Raw genomic sequence first — 7699 nt, 5'->3', positions numbered from 1 at the left:
TATTGTGTCTGCCCCTGTTTTACATTTTATATATCCATATTGTTAAATACTTACCCTAACCCTGTCACAGTCCTGGTCTTCATCATACAAAAGAAAGTGATACAGAGACACTGCAGAAAGTATAAAAAAGATTCACAAAGTTCGTATCGAAAATGGCAAAGGTTATTGACCTGGAATGGTAACTGTCTACAAAAGCTATCCGACCTGCTGAATATTCCCCATATGTTCTGTTTTTACTTAGAATTCCAGCAATGCAGTACTTTTGCAATATCAGAACTGAACACATAACTATTAGGAAAGAATGAACACATTGGAGCTCTTTCTTCATGAGTGGCAGATCTTCAGCTTTTGTGAGGAAAGTAAAGAAAATGTGTCCACCTAGGGAGTGTCAAAAATTACAGATCATAAATATAAGATACCCACTCACTCATAAATCCAATGAGAAATTCGGGAGAAACTTGTTGAAACATGAGAACGATTAAAATGTGAAACTCACTATTGCATGAAATAGTTGAGGAGATTAGCATAGATGCATTTCAGTGGAAACCAAGTAAGCACATGAGAAACAAAAACAGAAATTGCTGGAAAAGCTCAGCAGATCTGGCAGCATCCGTGGAGAGAAATCAGAGTTAACGTTTTCGGGTTGAGCGGCCCTTCGTCAGTTCTTTCAATGGACGCCGCCAGACCTTGCTGAGCTTTTCCAGCAATCTCTGTTTTTGTTTTTGGTTTAGAGTATCTGCAGTACTTTCAGTGATCACATGAGAGACAGGATACAGAAGGAGATAGTAGGAACTGCCGATGCTGGAGACTCTGAGATAACAAGGTGTAGAGCTGGATGAACACAGCAGGCCAAGCAGCATCAGAAGAGTAGGAAAGCTAACGTTTCGGGTCTGGACCCTTCTTCAGAAATGGGGGAGGAGAAGGGGATTCTGAAATTAATAGAGAGAGGGGGGAGGTGGATGGAAGATGGATAAAAGAGCAGATAGGTCGAGAGGAGACGGACAGGTCAAGGAGGCGGGGATGGAGCCAGTAAAGGTGAGTGTAGGTGGGGAGTTAGGATGGGGGTTGGTCAGTCAAGGGAAGACGGACAGGTCAAGGAGGCAGGGATGAGGCTGGTAGGTAGGAGATGGGGGTAGGGGTTGAGGTGGGAGGAACACATAGGTGGGAGAAAAGACAGACAGGTCAGGGACTGACCTACCCCAATCCTAACTCCCCACCTACACTCACCTTTACTGGCTCCATCCCCGCCTCCCTGACCTGTCCATCTTTTCTCCCACCTATCCGCTCCTCCCACCTCAAGTCCCACCCCCATCTCCTACTTACCAGCCTCATCCCTGCCTCCTTGACCTGCCCGTCTTCCCTGGACTGACCAACCCCCATCCTAACTCCCCACCTATACTCACCTTTACTGGCTCCATCCCCGCCTCCTTGACCTGTCCGTCTCCTCTCCACCTATCTGCTCCTTTATCCATCTTCCATCCGCCTCCCCCTCTCTCTATTAATTTAAGAATCCCCTTCTCCTCCCTCGTTTCTGAAGAAGGGTCCAGACCCGAAACGTCAGCTTTCCTACTCCTCTGATGCTGCTTGGCCTGCTGTGTTCATCCAGCTCTACACCTTGTTATCTCAGGGTACAGAAGGATATGCTGATAGGATTGGATGAAGAGCAGTCAGAGAGGGATTGTATGGAGAATAGACTAGATGAGCTGAAAGGCCTATTTCTGTACTGTATATGATATGTAAAAGTATTTCATTGCAAAAATCTTTGTAGAGGATGCGTCATATCACACTTTAGTTCACTAGTGCATTTAATAACAAACGGAACATCATCTACAGGGGACAAAATTGATTCTTCTTGCCAGTGATCAAGCCTGCTTTATACTTGGCCACCAGTATTATATTATTCTTGACTACCAATACAAGGCAATTTAACCGCCACAGTCCCAAACCTTTATCTTTTGCATTTCTCCTCCTGGCTGTTTTTCTACAGGTTGGAGAGCAGTGTGCGTACTTCATGATTTGATCTCAATTACACTGTCACCATTGTTCAGTATAATGCAATGAAAAAGAAGGAAAAGAGGGAAAAACAGTACAGGTCTATTTGAAACACAGAGTGAGAGAACAGATGCATACGTGCTGATTCAATTACTGCCACTGTGGGAAACCACATCAACAGCAGCTGCTCCTACTGTGCTAAGATGTTGTAAAGTTGGACGCAGGTGAGTTGCTTTCACTTCAGACCACCAGGAGAATTCCCAATGGAAATTCTCCAACTTAATATTAAGTACTTGGGTGGGGTTGGAGGTCAGGCTTTGCCAAGAACAAAGAGGATTTGCATTTACCAAGCACCTTTCACGAACTCAGGACAGCCTAAAGTACCTTCCAGTGAAATAAATATTTTCAAAATGTAACTGTCGCAGCAATATAGATACCATGGCTGCCAATTTGTGTGTAGCAACTACCTACAAACTGCAATGGTCTGTTCTACAGCTGCATGTTAAGGGATATGTATTAGAGTGTACAGGGGATGTTTGTGAGGGCTAGTATCAATTATTCTCTGCCAAGTCACGCAGCAACATCAGAAAGGGAATGGGTACTAGAAACCAGTGTCCCACAACTCTCCAACTCTCACTACGACTCCAAGAAGCTAGTTGTGCACAGAAGTAGCCTTATCCTGGGATGTGGACTCAGCAGTGAGGGGCTGTTCCAGTTCAGCTGGGATGGCATTGCAGCATCGGCCCCTTCTGATGTGCACAAACTCTGGGAATGACAGCATGAAGCATGAGCTTGTAACAAGCTAGTAGAACAAAGGTTCGTAAGCTGGAAACTGGCAAGATAAATGACACAACCAGGGCACAGTAATGACACCAGGGCAAGTGACCAATCACCTGTGAAGAGTCTTGAATTTGACACAATATACACTCCATAGTTAGCTACAGTGAGTCGTAGGCATACAATGAACTGGAAAGACAGGTTGAGGGATGATGAAGATGTTGCTGTTCTTCTTCAGATATGCCCAGGGTTTATCTACATTTACTTTAGAGGGCAGACAGGGCCTTGATTTAATATGTCTCATTTGAAAGGCAACAGCTTTGACATTGCAACTTCTCCTCAGCCCTGCATTGAAGTATCGGCCTAAATTAGGAGCTCATGTCTTTGGATTGCTGCCAATTTCATTTTGGTCATCTGACATGAAGCACTGACACAGTTGACAATGAGTGGAAGACAGGAAAGACACAAACAACTTGCACACAGTGGAAAATAATAGGATGAAAGCCGTTGTCAATATAAGCAGAAGAAAGAAAACTTAATGAAGTTCCCAATAAACATTAGAAAGAGGAGACTTGAATCCAACAGGAAGAAAGCATGCAGAGAACAATGCAAAATACTAAGCGTAGAAATTGAGAAAGTGCAATTAGGCCTAACTTTCTGGCCAAATCAATTTATAGTTTGGAGGGAAATGAGTCACGATACATAGTTGACCAGCTTTTCATAATTAGAAATGAAAATCAGGTAGAGGTATAACGGGCTCCTGAATCAGTATTGCCTGTTTTATACTGTGGCTTAATATCAAGATTACCTCCCCAGGAGTTGATGCAAATTTGAAAGTGTGAAGCTAATTAATTCTTTGAGTGCAATCAGTCTGTTACAGTTTATTGGTGAAATTTTAAGACTAAACTTTAACCATCTTATTTCAATTTACAACTGTAACAATAGGTATTTTTACAGGTGCCTACATACCTCTGATCATTTACACTATATTAAACACTTCAACATATTAGCAGCAATTAAATGTAAATTTCAAAGTGGAATCCAAAAAGGACATTAACTATTTTGAGTAAACAACATAAATGGATATTTATCCATGACATTTGGGAAAATCTTTTCATTCAGGTTCAAAATTAAATTCGATTGAAATATATATTTTCAATCATGGATAGCCTTTGCATTATATATCTCCCAAGCAATTTAGAAGCAAAATGAACTGAATACAAGACGGACTGCATGTGGCACTCCACATAAGATTGGGAGATTGCTTTTGGCAGACAGGCTCGTTTACATGATCTTTCTACTAAAAATGGATGGAGACCAGGTCACATGTTATGTCAGAAATTTTTTTATTGCTTCCAATCTCTTTGAGCTTGCTGTTTTATTCATTCCAACATCTTAGCAATTGAATGTCTTTTTTTTTTCTGGAATGCCTCAGATATAATATTTCCACACTGGCTTTATATACAATTTCCTTATGTGGAGATGAACAGTATAAGTCATGAAGAGGACCTAGGCTGAGGTCAAGAACAAGCCTGAGCTATTTCCAATATTCTATACTCTTTACTTTTCTGTAATAAGTATTAACATCAGGAATTTAGTCATTTAGATCATGAAGATATTGAATCACGTCTATTGTGCATAAAAACACATAATGTTATTAAGAATGTAGCCAGGCAAGATCTTGACCTGGAAGCATTTAAGGTCTGGCAATGTGACACAGCAGTGATACTTAGCCATCCAAATAGTACAGCATGGCAGACGATCAATGGCTTTTTGTTAGATTAAGGTATAAAGGGAAATGGATCTTAGGTGGAATTGACACAGTCATAGAGATGTACAGCGTGGAAACAGACCCTTCGGTCCAAGTCATACATGCCAAACAGATATCCTAAATTAACCTATTCCCATTTGCCTATGTTCGGCCCATATCCCTCTAAACTCTTCCTATTCATTTACCCATCCAGATACATTTTAAATGTTGTAATTGTACTAGCCTCCACCACTTCTTCTGGCAGTTCGTTCCACACAAGCACTACCCTCTATGTGAAAACATTGTCCCTTAGATCTCTTTCAAATCTTTCCCCTCCCACCTTAAACCTATGCCCTCTAGTTTTGGATTCTCCCTTCCTGGGGAAAAGACCTTGGCTATTCACCCTATCCATGCCCTCATGATTTAATAAACTTCTATAAGGTCATCCCTCAGCCTCCGTAAGTCTAGGGAAAATAGCCTCAGCTTATTCAGCCTCTCCCTAAAGCTCAAACCCTCCAACCCTGGCAACACGCTTAAAAATCCTTTCAGCACCCTTGAAAAACATCTTTGATGTAACTTAATGCATTAAATGGTGGAGCTGTCTCCAAGCACCAAATAGCTCATTTTGTTATGTCCCTAGTACTCTGACACAGATACCATCACAGAATTCAATGATAACAATTTGTCAAAAATTAATAGATGATCCAAATTCCAGTATGTACTGAAATTTCTGAGGTAGAAATAGGAAAATGCATTTCTCTCAGTGAAATAGGTTTTATTACTTCCAGGTCAGAAGTTCAGAAAGTATTTTTCTGATCCTGGAGTAGAATCTGTGTAACAACAGGATCTAATTTTAAGGAAGAAATCCAGAAGTTCCCAACTGTTTCATGGATGAACATTCTCCTGACAGAACAGAAAGATCCCAGTTAGAATTTCAAGTCTTTGTTCATTTAGTCTAACATAGCTGGGCGCAGGCTAAGAATAATGACTTGGCCTTGAGATAGAAAGAGGAAGAACATCAGCCAGGGTTCTTCATCCTGCTTGCCATCCACCACGCCCATGGACGCAAAAAAGACAATTTATTGAGTTATCAGGAACAGTGGCTGACTCCAGCAAGAATTAGAAGCTTCAAAGAGGAAGAAAGTGAGAGAGCCAAAATAATGTCATATACAAACTCAGTGAGGGGTTACAATATGAAGCATCTGCCACTCAGTAATTATTTGCATTGATATCGTAAATTAACACAAGAACAATCAAAGTTAAAAACAAATGACACGGCTGTTAAGTCCTTTATCATGTTGTTTAACAGTGCTCATAAAATTTAAAAAATGAAACAGACATTTAAAGAGATAAATCTTTGCTTGAAGTGAAAAGAGTTTGCACTATTACAAGAACAGTTGTGTCACATTAAATTTCCAGGCCTATTTTTTAATCTGATCAGTATTTCTACATAAGGTTATTTCATCCTTGAAAGATTATATCCACCTGAGCAGTATTATTCACCTTTAGATCTCCCCGTTGACAGTCCCCTACGCAGAGAGAATACATTCAATCACAATGCATGATGGGCTAAATAAAAGATCAGAAACAGCTATTTACCTCTTCTGATGCTTGCTTCTTTCAGAGCAAGTGTAACGTTAATTTCATACGACAGGCAATTTCCCATTGAGTGGCATCTCTCGGCTACTGTCAGTTGATAATACAGTTGCCGTGGTGCTGCCTTGGACAGATGATCCAATAATCCAATCACAACTCATTTAGTTCCAGCAACTATAATGCCATGTGTTTGTTCCAGTCTGGAGTGCTAAGAAACAAACCATGTACTCCATCATAAAAATGAACACAGGGAGCGTTCATATGACTGCCAGTTGGGTTCCAAACAGATGATTTGTAGAAATTGTCCTATTAGCTTAGTACACTTCAGCACATATGTTTTCCCTCTGTGTTTGATGCAGCCCAGTCTGATTGCATAGGTTCATGCTCTTTGACAGCTGGAAAGTGTCTTATGGGGAAAGTTACTTAATCAGCCTGAAACTGTTGCTGGATTGTTCACAAATCCATACTGTAAAATTACTCACAATTTGACACAGGTTGGCTTGAAATTGGTAGTCTCGCTCTGAAAATAATGATTGTTATGGGAAATGAAAACATCCCATTGCTGTTAAAAGGCAGTGCTTTTCTGAGTCTGTTCTGAAGGACACATCGCTGAGTTAATATGGGTTTAACTTAAGCAGTTCCTTTCTCTGAATTGAAGCCTACGCTGGATGCAACAAACACTCGTGTTAAGCATCTGCTTTCACCAAAGAAGAGGCTGCCAAAATCATCATTAAAGAGGAGGTACTTGGATCACTGAATAGGCTGAAAATTGATAAAGATGTGCTATAAGAAGGTAGGTTATACTTAAAGTTGATACGTAACCAGGACTGGATGAGATGCATTCAAAGATGCTAAGGGAGACAAGGCTGAAAACTACAGAGTCACTGGTTATAAGCTTCTTATCCTTCTTAGGTATCAGGTTAATGCTAAGGACAGAAGAAATGTAATCAATTGGTGTAGATGCTTTTAATCAGCCTGTTCTGATGAGTAATGGTACACCTCTGGAGCAGATAGGATTTATACTGAGACCTTCTAAGTCTGAGATAGGGACACGACCATTGCACCACAAGAGCCTCCTTGCCTTACCACTTAGACATTTTTAATCAAACTGTTCAAATAAGCTGTGACACACCTCTGGAGCAGGTGAGACTTGCAACAAGGCCTTCTGGCTGACAGGTAGGGACTCTACCACTGTGCCACCAAGAGCTTTCTGGGTGGCTTATTCTGTCAAAGTCTGGAGACCACACGGATGTAAAGGCTTTGGAAAGAATGCAGAGAAGATTTAAGAGAATGGTTCTAGGAATGAGGCAGCTCAGTTACACAGTAGACATGAGCTGCTGGAATTTTTCTCTATAGAAGAGAGAAGTTAGATAGGATATTTGTTAGAACTGCTCAAAAATCATGAGGAATCTTGGCAGACCTGACAGAGAGAAATTGTTCCCATTCCTGGAAGAGTTGAGAAGTAGGGTACACCATCATAACGTAAATGTTAAGCCATGCTGACCATCCTAATATGTCCATTCTTCTCCAAATGTGAGTAAGTTCTGTCCCTGAGAGTCTTCCCCAATAATTTCCTTACCACTT

The sequence above is a fragment of the Rhincodon typus genome, chromosome 21 (assembly GCF_021869965.1).
Source record: "Rhincodon typus isolate 14 chromosome 21, sRhiTyp1.1, whole genome shotgun sequence".
NCBI classification, from domain to species: Eukaryota; Metazoa; Chordata; class Chondrichthyes; order Orectolobiformes; family Rhincodontidae; genus Rhincodon; species Rhincodon typus.
This window is presented reverse-complemented; position numbering follows the sequence as displayed.